The 13,127-nt window shown below is 45.7% G+C and overlaps 1 long non-coding RNA gene across 1 annotated transcript; it reads right to left on the minus strand.

Annotated features, from left to right (window-relative positions):
• Positions 1 to 7,008: 7,008 nt before the first annotated feature.
• On the minus strand, positions 7,009 to 11,060 carry LOC115081606. Its single transcript, XR_003853838.1, has 4 exons — positions 10,836 to 11,060; positions 8,094 to 8,224; positions 7,834 to 7,974; positions 7,009 to 7,151 (listed from the first exon to the last, which is right to left on the minus strand). It is a non-coding gene; the product is annotated as an uncharacterized LOC115081606 (long non-coding RNA).
• Positions 11,061 to 13,127: the final 2,067 nt, after the last annotated feature.

Consider the following 13,127-nt stretch of genomic DNA (forward strand, 5'->3'; position numbering starts at 1 on the left):
CTCAGAGTCCTCTGATTCTTTATTCAAGACTTTCTCCAGCACTTCATCTAACAATAAAGTGTGCTGCAGCTGCACAGATTTGACCTTCACCTTTCCTGATTTGCTCCTTCCTTGTCCTGCAACTTACCTTGCACTTCTACATTATCTGCATTAGAAGGGGTATCATTCTTATGAAATTGCAGGTTTTTTTTACGGACTGGACTTCTCTTTCCAGTAGCACTCTTGTTACCAAACATTTTAAAACTTTATGGCTTTAGCAGGTAATAATACTATAGCAGCCCCAGAGCATAGGAAATTAATTATACTAGCGCTACTGGTGATTTATAACCAGTGGCCATTGGCCCACCAGCCAGGCTCAGTCAAGCTGCAAGTCAAGTACCAACAAGTAAGCTGGCACAGCAGTGTAGTGACACTAATAGCAGCACCTAATAGATAAGATATAAGGAAGGATAAAGCGACTTAGTGAGTGACACGTCACTGAGCGACTAGTAATCTGACTAGTAGCTCACTGGCTACTAGTAGCCACTAGCCACTCCACTGGCAGCCAGTAGCACTATATGAGTGAGCTACCCCTTAATAGCACTACTGATACTGAGAGATTTATAAATTATAACCGCCAGCCAGGCTGACTCAAGTCCAGCACCAACAAAGTAAGCTAGCACAGCAGCCAGTGAGTAGTTCAGTAATGTATTGTGTTGTATTTTACTTTTTAAACTTAAGCAGCTAATATAATATAGTAGGGATGTGAATCGTTTTCCATATCGTCTTAACGATAGAAATCGTGTGGCAGGGCAAGAAAATCGTCTTAGGCACGATTTTTTAGTTAAAAAATCGTTAAAAATCGTTTTTTCCGATTAGTGCGCACTAACTGAAAATGATACAATTTGACACTTTTCAGGTCAGTTAAGGTCAGTTTAGGAATGAATATGTATTCCTATTGGCTGCCCTCTTATTTATTCATGTTACCAAGTTTCCTACTGACAGTATATGGGGGATGGGAAATGGAAACAGTTGGTAGCTTGACAAAACAAGTAATGTGATCAGTCAATGTGACTAGAACTTGTGCCCTAACCCTGATACCAGGGGTATTGTGATCTTCCTGCACACAGTGCCCTATCCCTATTAATACCAGGAGTGTTGTGATCTTCCTGCACACAGTGCCCTATCCCTAATACCAGGGGTGTTGTGATCTTCCTGCACACAGTGCCCTATTCCTGATACTGGGGGTGTTGTGATCTTCCTGCACACAGTGCCCTATTCCTGATACCGGGGGTGTTGTGATCTTCTTGCACACATCCCGATATCAGGGATAGGGCACTGCATGCAGGAAGATCACAACACTCCTGGTATTAATAGGGATAGGGCACTGCATGCAGGAAGATCACAACACTCCTGGTATTAATAGGGATAGGGCACTGCATGCAGGAAGATCACAACACCCCTGGTATCAGGGATAGGGCACTGTGTGCAGGAAGATCACAATACCCCGGAGGAGGGAGGGTCAGGCAGCTCCCCCCTGTCTGTGAAGCCAGCCTCTCACTAGTAATGCAGGGAGGGAGCTGTCTCAGACTTCACCATCCACCCCCCCCCCCCTCACCCACACACCATTCACTAGCTGGGACATGGGGGAAGTCAGGAGTGAGGGTCAGGCAGCTCCCCCCTGTCTGTGAAGCCAGCCTCTCACTAGTAATGCAGGGAGGGAGCTGTCTCAGACTTCACCATCCACCCCCCCCCCCCTCACCCACACACCATTCACTAGCTGGGACATGGGGGAAGTCAGGAGTGAGGGACAGGCAGCTCCCCCCTGTCTGTGAAGCCAGCCTCTCACAAGTAATGCAGGGAGGGAGCTGTCTCAGACTTCACCATCCTCCCCCCCCCCCCTCACCCACACACCATTCACTAGCTGGGACATGGGGGAAGTCAGGAGTGAGGGTCAGGCAGCTCCCCCCTGTCTGTGAAGCCAGCCTCTCACTAGTAATGCAGGGAGGGAGCTGTCTCAGACTTCACCATCCTCCCCCCCCCCCCTCACCCACACACCATTCACTAGCTGGGACATGGGGGAAGTCAGGAGTGAGGGTCAGGCAGCTCCCCCCTGTCTGCGAAGCCAGCCTCTCACTAGTAATGCAGGGAGGGAGCTGTCTCAGACTTCACCATCCTCCCCCCCCCCTCACCCACACACCATTCACTAGCTGGGACATGGGGGAAGTCAGGAGTGAGGGTCAGGCAGCTCCCCCCTGTCTGTGAAGCCAGCCTCTCACTAGTAATGCAGGAAGGGAGCTGTCTCAGACTTCACCATCCACCCCCCCCCCCCTCACCCACACACCATTCACTAGCTGGGACATGGGGGAAGTCAGGAGTGAGGGACAGGCAGCTCCCCCCTGTCTGTGAAGCCAGCCTCTCACTAGTAATGCAGGGAGGGAGCTGTCTCAGACTTCACCATCCTCCCCCCCCCCCCTCACCCACACACCATTCACTAGCTGGGACATGGGGGAAGTCAGGAGTGAGGGTCAGGCAGCTCCCCCCTGTCTGTGAAGCCAGCCTCTCACTAGTAATGCAGGGAGGGAGCTGTCTCAGACTTCACCATCCTCCCCCCCCCCCCTCACCCACACACCATTCACTAGCTGGGACATGGGGGAAGTCAGGAGTGAGGGTCAGGCAGCTCCCCCCTGTCTGCGAAGCCAGCCTCTCACTAGTAATGCAGGGAGGGAGCTGTCTCAGACTTCACCATCCTCCCCCCCCCCTCACCCACACACCATTCACTAGCTGGGACATGGGGGAAGTCAGGAGTGAGGGTCAGGCAGCTCCCCCCTGTCTGTGAAGCCAGCCTCTCACTAGTAATGCAGGGAGGGAGCTGTCTCAGACTTCACCATCCTCCCCCCCCCCCTCACCCACACACCATTCACTAGCTGGGACATGGGGGAAGTCAGGAGTGAGGGTCAGGCAGCTCCCCCCTGTCTGTGAAGCCAGCCTCTCACTAGTAATGCAGGGAGGGAGCTGTCTCAGACTTCACCATCCTCCCCCCCCCCCTCACCCACACACCATTCACTAGCTGGGACATGGGGGAAGTCAGGAGTGAGGGTCAGGCAGCTCCCCCCTGTCTGTGAAGCCAGCCTCTCACTAGTAATGCAGGGAGGGAGCTGTCTCAGACTTCACCATCCTCCCCCCCCCCTCACCCACACACCATTCACTAGCTGGGACATGGGGGAAGTCAGGAGTGAGGGTCAGGCAGCTCCCCCCTGTCTGTGAAGCCAGCCTCTCACTAGTAATGCAGGGAGGGAGCTGTCTCAGACTTCACCATCCTCCCCCCCCCCCCCCCCCACCCACACACCATTCACTAGCTGGGACATGGGGAAGTCAGGAGTGAGGGTCAGGCAGCTCCCCCCTGTCTGTGAAGCCAGCCTCTCACTAGTAATGCAGGGAGGGAGCTGTCTCAGACTTCACCATCCTCCCCCCCCCCCTCACCCACACACCATTCACTAGCTGTGACATGGGGGAAGTCAGGAGTGAGGGTCAGGCAGCTCCCCCCTGTCTGCGAAGCCAGCCTCTCACTAGTAATGCAGGGAGGGAGCTGTCTCAGACTTCACCATCCTCCCCCCCCCCTCACCCACACACCATTCACTAGCTGGGACATGGGGGAAGTCAGGAGTGAGGATCAGGCAGCTCCCCCCTGTCTGTGAAGCCAGCCTCTCACTAGTAATGCAGGGAGGGAGCTGTCTCAGACTGGTATCAGGGTTAGGGCACTGTGTGCAGGAAGATCACAACACTCCTGGTATTAATAGGGATAGGGCACTGTAAGAGATGACTGTAGTAGATTGAATAAAGTTCTGATGTTTCTGCTCTCCTCACACCAAACAAAAACAACACACAAGCAGAGAAGCCCTTCTTACAAAGCTGAGCTAGTGAGTTAAGGGGGAGGAAAAGTAAACATACTGGTGCCAGTGTGGCTACTTAAAAAATACACTTACCAACAATCAATTACATATATTTGAACTGTGTACAGTTCCAGCCAGGACCACCTTTCTAAAATGCACAGTGATTGGCAAATTCAACATGCACTAGCATTTCAGGTGCCTGCTAATAAAAATAATAAACAAACAAGTTCTAGTCACGTGAGTGCTGATCATTACATTACTTTTTTTGTCAAGCTTCCAACTGTTTCCATTTCACATCCCCCCAACCATATTGGTAACATCAATAGATAAGAGCACAGCCAGCCAATAGGAATACATACATACATATTCATTCCTAAGTGACCTTTACTGACCTGGGAAGTGTGAACACTTTGTTTCATTTTCTGTTGGTGTTCGTTAGTTTCCAGTTCCATTTCCCATCCCCCCAACCATCACCTCAGTGGTAACCTTGGTAATATCAATAGATAAGAGGGCAGCCAGCCAATAGGAACACATATTCATTCCTAACTGACCTTCAGTGACCTGGAAAGTGTTTATTTGTATCATTTTCAGTTAGTGCGCACTAAATCGAGTTAGTGCGCACTAACGGGGAGTTAGTGCGCACTAACTCGAGTTAGTGCGCACTAACACGATTTAACGATTTTTAACGATAAATCTTTAGAATTTCTATTGTATCGTGTTCTATAACGATTTAAGACGATATAAACATTATCGGACGATAATTTTAATCGTTGAAAAACGATTCACATCCCTATAATATAGCCCTAGCCAGAGCACAGGACAGAGGATAGGATATATAGTATGTGACTAGTAATCTGACTAATGGCTCACTGGCTAGTAGCCACTAGACAGTGACACTAGGCTACCCCTTAATAAGTATTATACTAGCGCTACTAACAATTAATTTATAAATTTAAAAAGTCCAGCACCAACACACTGGCACAGCAGTAAGATAATACACTAGTTTAATAGTTGATTGATACTAAAATATTAGTCTATCACCAGTTACAGCTAATACTGATTGATTGATAATATAAATAATGCTGCACTGCACAGGAAGCACTGATGTGACTGCTGGAGTGGTGCCTACCTAGGCTTGAATAATGCTGCAGTACTGCTATTAATTCTGCTAAATGCCACTAGCCAGACAGTGACACTAGGCTAGTAGCCTAGTGTATCAGTCACCATCTAGTAATTAATTAATTCACTGATTTAAATCAATAAAAAAAATTGAGTAGGTTGATATAATAGATCTAGTAGATTGAATAAAGAGCTGATGTTTCTCCTCTCACCAAACAAAACACAAGCAGAGAAGCCCTTATTATATAGCTTAGCTAGTGAGTAAAAGTAGGAGGAAAAGTAAACATATTGGCCAATTCAAAAATACACTGACCAATTACCATATACATCTCATATAAAAGGAAGCAGGATTGGATTATTCGAAGTGTGTATAATGCATATATAATTCCAGGACCCCCTCTAAAATGCACAGGGATTGGCAAATTCAAAACATGCACTAGCATTTCATGTGCCAGTGCCTGGTAACAAAAATAACAAAAAGTTCTAGGTCACATGACTGATCACATTACTTTTTTTTGTCAAGCTACCACCCGTTTCCATTTCCCATCCCCCATATGTTAAACCATCACGTCAGTGGGAACCTTGGTAATATCAATAAATAAGATGGCAACCAATAGGAATACATATCAGTTCCTAAATTGCCCAAAAAGTTTCAAATTAGTAACATTTTCTGTTAGTGCGCACTATTCGAGACATAGCGCGCACTAACTCCCATTAGTGCACACTAAGACGATAAACAATTTTTTTACAATATAATTGGGGGAATTTCTATTGTTTCACACTCTTTAATGATTAATGACAATTTTAAAAATATCAGACGATATTTTAAATAGTCAGAAAAACGATTCACATCCCTAGTAGCAGTTACAGTGGTTATCCTTTATGTGAAACTCTTAAAACACAGATTTAGGACTCCAGAACAGTCATTTTCCAAGCAGAAGTACAGCCTTTCAGGTTTGAGGCCCTTGCTTATCTGCATGGCTGCCATGACTTGTGGACAACATAGCAGAGTTGATGTCCTATAGGATGTGTCTCCTGTGGTGGCTGTCCATTGTACACTTTGCACTGGATTTTTAAACATACACGCGTGGGCTACATTTGTGCACGCTACCCAGCGCACACAAGTGTACGCATGATTTTATAACATGCACGCGCAGCGAGATGCACATTAGTGCACCTTGGGCGTGCCGAGCTCCAATGGCTTTCCCCATTCCCTCCGAGGCCACTCTGACACCAGAGCGGCCTCGGAGGGAAGTTTTCTTCGACCCCCTCCCACCTTCCCCTATCTAACCTCCCCCACAGCCCTACCTAAATCCCCCCCTACTTTTATTTTGTAAGTTACACCTGCCTATGGCAGGCGCAACTTGCGTGCTGGCTGGCTGCTAGTGCACGATCACCCAGCACAGCCGCTGTGCCAGAGGCCTCAGTCCCACCCTGCTCCTGGACCGCCCCTTTCACAAAGCCCTGTGACATATGTGTTTTGTCGGGCCTATGCAAAATAGTAGGGATGTGCATTCGTTTTGAAAGAATGTGCAATCTGCAAAGTATAGGTCCCTATTCGTTGCATTTGTGGGGTTCCGAAACGTATAGCGAACCCCCACTAATGTAATGTATCATTAATGAATAAAACCCCCACCCTCCTGACTCCCCTAAGACTTTCCAAAAGTCCCTGGTGGTCCAGCAGGGGTCCTGGAGTGATCTCCTGCACTCGGGCCATCGGCTGCTAGTATTCAAAATGGCGCTGATAGCCTTTGCCCTTACTATGTCACAGGGGCTACCGGTGCCATTGGTCAGAGCACAAGATGGCACTAGCCATCAATTGCTTCTACCATGTGACAGGGGCCGACCAATGGTACCAGTAGCCCCTGTGACATAGTAAGGGCAAAGGCTATTGGCGCCATTTTGAATACCGGCAGCCGACGGTCATCACTATTATGATGCAAATGCTACCTAAAAACACAAAACAAAATCATATACAATGAAAAAACTAAAGCAATAATAAATGTAAACAGTGGTGCATTTATTCAATGATCAGTTACAAAATGTCATATGAGCATGGTGTTCCTCCTGGGTGTGATGTCAAATGCCCCAATAAGGCCCTTGTTTCACCAAATCTGGCTTCCTCAGGAGGAAACCCTGATGAGTCTGACACCAAAAAATCTGTCAAGGGGATATACAAAAAAAATAAGAAAAATTGTTATAAAGGCCAACTAAGTAACAAATATAAGCTTTAATAGAAAAGCCAATAAAATTACCGTAAACGGGACTCACATGTTGGATACTATAATTAAACTTAAACCAGTGAAAACATGTATATGTTGAAAAAGAAAAGAAAAATAGGAAAAGAAATATTACCTTATAAGGCTCCACTCATGCCAGGGCAGGGGGAGCATAATGTGCAACTGGATTTAAAATGCCAATAGGCTTATTAAATCAGTTAAAGATGAAAAAATAAAAATGAAACGAAAAAAGGTAAACAATATATAATTAGCATAATGAGCTAAGTATAAAAAATTGTTATAAATCAAAAACTAGATGGATGACACATCAAGTGTTGCCCACTGGCTCTGATCACAAACAGCTGCTCCTACTCAAGGATGCCCCATAAATCGCAGCAGCAAGATCAAGCGGAGAAACTCTGCATACATCTGATCCATGGCAAACCAAACATAAAGACAATACAGAAATGCAAGAAAAAATGAAATTGTAATTTGCAGTCTATTCCTAGGACTAATTGTCCACAGGAACTCCACCATTACCCCATGGACCTTCACTAGGCCCCTAATGAATGCTAAAAAAAAAACCAAAAGATGTAAGTAGACAGTGTGAGAAACAGACATACCTTGTACTGACCAACTTAATATCTTTTAACAGCAGATAGGACAGGAAGTGCTAAAATGTAAATGTATAATCCAGAAGTCGGAAGTTGCTTTCAAATGGAAATTGAAAAAATAAATAAATAAACAAAAGCTTTCATCAGCACCTGGATGAGACAAATACGTAAAAGCATGAATACAAAAAATCTATACATGAGATGAGAATAAAATGATAAGAATCTATACGTGAGATGAGATAAAATGATACCACTATCAAGAAAGATACCTTAAACCTTAACCGGTTCAGAAAACATCCACATGGAAAAGGAACGCTTGGGTATGTTAGGCTCAGGAACACCTCTCGATCTGGCGGCTGTGCATCACAGATCCCAATTCAAGAAAGGATTTGTTTAAAGCCTAAAGCAATACATTGATTTTAATGTTATATGCGCATAGATACACATACCATATTTTTTGTGTCCATTCATTTGAAACAAATGCCATCCCTAATGCACAACCACACTAGCCAGTCTAAGGAAAAGGCAGACAATGCAAAATGATTCTCTGTGTATTCTTTCCACCCCCTGCCTCCTTACCTTTTTATTTCTTCCCCCCCCCCTTCTATCATTCAATAGGGATAATATATTGATATATATCTTCTTTTTAATTTTCTTCCTCAACCCCTTCAGTATCCTTGCCAGTAATTCCATCATCACTGCTTTTCCTGTATGCTACATGTCCTGCTTTGGACCAGCTGTCATCTCCTTATATCCCATTTTCTCTGTTGACTCAAAAGATATTGTAAGCAAGATGAAGCAGAGGATAAAGAACGATTTGTCCTCACCCTTTTCTGTTTAACCCCTACCATTAACTTCCTAACACTTCACGTCTCACCTGCCTGCAAAGTCCTAGCGATGGCACTTTCATTGATGCTCCGATCCATTCTGCCACCTTCTTCTCTCCATCTTGTGACAAATCTTAATCACATGAAGTCAACAATTAAGATATCTCCAGCTTCTCTTCCTTTGTAACAGAAGACAATCGGTCCTTCCCTTTGCATTCCTCTGGTGCCACCCTCACTTTCTCTTGCCCCATCCTAGACTCACTTGCAGCCCTGTCAGCTCTGCTTTTCCCTCTGTTCCAATGTCTCCCCATTGAATCACCTAATCCCTTTGCTGCTTTCAGTAAACCCTTCTCCCTCACAAACTACCCCCAACCAGTTCATGAAAGTATTTTTCCTCTGAGTTCCTCCTTTCACAACAATGCTGTCTCTCCTGAAAATTGCACCTCCCAAGGGATGGGCACATTGCAGAATGTCTTCCCATGCACAGAGGTCCACTGTTGATTCATCCATAGCTGTTCACATACTCGAGTCATCTGTTCCCGTTGGGGCCTGTCACCTATCACTGCTCTTGCTCTTGCTGGCCCATTCAACCAAAGTGGCCTTGCCACTATACTGCCCTTTTTCTTTTTTTTTTTTGCCAGAGGCTGTATTCATACCTCCTGCATCCATCTGCCTCTCTTTCTTGCCCAAGCACTCTGTCTCCCAACTCACTTGCTCCCTGCCAAACCAATGGATGCCCGATGAATCCAGTGCAGTTTCCCTGCCAGACACCACTAGATCCTGCTCCTTTATAGGAATGGACATCAACTGATCCAGTGCCAGCTCTGCAATGGACCTCTCATCACTCATTGAACCCCTCAAATTCCCACCCTTGAGGGAACCTCACCATCACTGCCTCAAGTATTTATTTATTTATTTATTTGGAGATTTTTATATACAGCGGTACGTATAGATATACATCACCTCGGTTTACAGATAACAATAACTTAGCAACAGGCTTTACATATAACAGGTTATATAAGTAGGATTCTGAAGACAGTGACAGGAGCAAGAATGGGAGTAGCTTTGCTTCCATGGATTAAGAAGGGTGGGTAATGCCCCACTCCAGACCCCCCCATGGGGTTTGAGCAACCAGAGCTCATGTAGACCCCTACTTGGCTCAAATACTAGGGATGTGCAGACCAAAAGTTTATGTTCATAAGTCCATAAGTCGAAAGGGGGGGTCAATTTCGGTCAATATGGACATATGTAGAATTCCATAAGTTGAGTCTATGTCCATACGTGCACCGATTCCCTAAATAAAAATTTAAACCCCTCACCCTCCTTAATCCCCCCCCAAGACTTACCAAAACTCCCTGGTGGTCCAGCGGAGAGTCAGGACGCCATTCCTGTATTCCTTTGCGAGGAGCACGTGACGTCGGCGTCACGTCGGAGTGACGCGGACGTCACGTGATTCCCTGCGCGTCCGCTCCCGGACCCTCGTTGGACCCAAACGGAACTTTTGGCCAGCTTGGGGAGCTTTGGTAAGTTTTGGGGGGGGGATTAAGGAGGGTGAGGGGTTTAAATTTTTATTTAGGATCAACAATCGCGATTTCCAACGTATTCAACATAGCTATGTTGAATACGTTGGAAATCCGATCGTTTTCGCCTCATCACTTTTTTAAGTTAAAAAAAAAAAATATGTTGCGTTTTACATATGCGTTGAAAACGAATGCACACCCCTATCAAATACCCCATAACAAGCAGCAAGAGAATGAAGGAGTTAGGAAGAGGGAGGGATGGGGCGGGGAGGGGAGGGTAAAGCAGCCTCCTCCCAAGAGCTTCAGTCCCATAAGCTTTCTAATGCCAGGGATCCACATAGGAGAGAAAGCCAAGCCTATTGCCATATTAAATGACGGCAGACTGGGATCCTGCCCTCCCAGCCTTTTACTTAATTGCAAAATGTATTGCTTATTTTACGATATTTTGCTCACTTAGATTTCACATTTAAAATGTATTAATAGACTAGATAATGTATGATGCTTTGAACAAGATAGAAGCAAATATGAAACAATTTTGAAGGAGGGGATAGACTAGTACAGAAAGGAAGAAGGGTATCATGTTAGTCTAGATAGTCAGCAGGATTACTACAAAGCAGAATGAAGCACAGCAAGTTCAGGTAATATGGTTTTATTTCTCCCTTACCAGTTTTTGTTCACAGGCACAGCATCTTTCAACCTTTTTAGAGAAACCAGCAAGAGGTCCATATTGTTTCAGCAGGTGGAAGTTCTCAGCCTGCATACATGGAAGTAAGCAGCACAGCTTCAAAGCAAAAATTAAACATTAATAGTCTTTTCATCAGGAGTAGCAGCTTTGCCTGCAGAGCCTATGGCAGAGTAACACATCCCCACCCTCTGACTAATCAGCAGTCCTTTCCTCCCACATGGAATCAATAAGGGAAGGAAGCCTACTTCTTAAATAGCTCCTTAAGATGGGTCACCTGGGCATCCTAATTAAAGCTGCTTAGCTGCAATGTGTGTAGCTCTGGCAAGAAAGCCTTGCAGAAAGCCTCTATAATGTAGGGAATTGCAGGGTTTTAACTCTTCACTGTCCATCCCACACGTGGAGTCTACCTACCTGATCAAAGTTAAACAGTTTATAGACATCATTGCATATAAAACCTGTATGTACTGACTGTATATCTTACCAATATATAACTTTTTTTTCTGCTTCAATTATTAGCATTCTGTATATACGTATGCTTTCCAAGCTACAGCAATCTGTTACACGTTATAATCAAGGTATCTGCCTCAGACTGCTGTTTCAATGAATATATTTTGCAATGAGTACATTAGGGACATTAACACCAAAAGTATTTTGATAGAAATGTTGAATGTAGAGGTTTCCTCTGTAATAAATAAATAAATAAATAAATAAATAAATAAATAGATGATTAAGATTGATTGCATTAGTTCAGGGGTGGCTAACCTGTTGGTTGGTAGCCACACAAAACTCTTCCATTTGCAAAAAGTGGCTCTTACCCTCCTGTCCTCATGGCAACTGTGTGAACCACTGCAGAGGACAGTATACTTGGGACCAGGAAAGGGAGCACACACAGCAGAGCAGAGCAGAAAAGAGCTGTTCTACTTCCAGCTTCAGCCCCTCTTCTACTTTCCCCCCAGTTCTGCTTATTGCAGCTGAAACAGGAAAGAGGAGCTGGAGAAGGGAACACTTTTCCCTTCTCATCCCTGCACTTTCTCTCCCCACCTCTGTTCAAGTACAGTGGCAGCACTGGAGGACAGGAGGGGGTGAGGCTAAGGATCACAGGACAGCAAGAAGAGCCATTCAGCTTCTTGTTCCAGCCCTCCCATCTTGTTCCCCACCCCCCGAAACCCACTGCCTGGAATAGAAGGCATTTCTTTGTTCTGCTATCTGGAGGGGAAAGGCTGGAATGAGCACGCTCTCAAAGCGAGATCACTGTGTTCCCGGGACTTGGGATTCAGCTAACATCAAGGCAGAAGTGGGAGTCACCCAGAGCTCCAGTCAGGCCAGAATAGTTTGTCATGATGGAATGGGATGAATGCTGGAAGGGAGTGGATAATTGAGGGAGGCAGCAATGTGAGAAGTGGTGGATGATGGGAAGTTGAGGAGTGTGAATGCTCAGGGGAAGAATGGTACAAGAGGGGATAATTGCTTGGGAAGGGAGCAATGAAGAGGGAGTAAATGCTTCTTGGAAGAGTGGCATGCAAAGAAATGAATATTGGGAGAGCTGATGGGGTGATTGCTGGGAAGAGGTGAGGATAGGGTTTAATGCTGAACAGCACATGGAACAGCTAAATGCTGTGGGGAGGGTGAGGATGGCTGAATACCATCTTTCTCCCAACTCTCTGAAGTCAGCAATGCAAATTGAACTATCTGGCATCATATTCCTCCCCAATGCCCACACTGCTATGTGTTATGTAGAGGTATGAGCAGACTAGGGCTAAAGAGGGGAGAATGGAGAGAAGGAGAGAGGGCCAAGATAGAGAGTTACATGAAAGCCATGTGTGAAAGGAATTATTTGAGAAATAGCATGGGGATGGTGGAGGGAGCATGATTTATCAGGGATGGGGGTAGAAACAACTGGAGGAAAGGCAGTAGTAGGGATGAACAGAAATGATCTAGGGTGGCTTCCCCCACCAACCCTAGGTCCTAGTGTTTCCTGACTTAATTGGATTGTGGGATGTGAAATGCCCTGGGACCCCGCAATACAGGCAGAGATTAAGATGCCTCCTTCTCTGTTTTTCTTCCAGTGAGAGCTGACAGTGGCTCACCTGCATGGGCTCTTCAGTTGGAGTGACAGCCCCATCTTCTTTGGTGTGAGTTAGCAACACAGAGAGGTTGGAGATCCTCAAGGTGGTCTGGCAAGCCAAACACCTCTCCCTCACTCTTTCCTTGAACTGCAGGTCTAAATGGATGGCCAGGCTAATTAGGCCCTCCAAAGTAATCAGAAGGACA

The sequence above is a fragment of the Rhinatrema bivittatum genome, chromosome 1 (assembly GCF_901001135.1).
Source record: "Rhinatrema bivittatum chromosome 1, aRhiBiv1.1, whole genome shotgun sequence".
In the NCBI taxonomy this organism is placed as follows: domain Eukaryota; kingdom Metazoa; phylum Chordata; class Amphibia; order Gymnophiona; family Rhinatrematidae; genus Rhinatrema; species Rhinatrema bivittatum.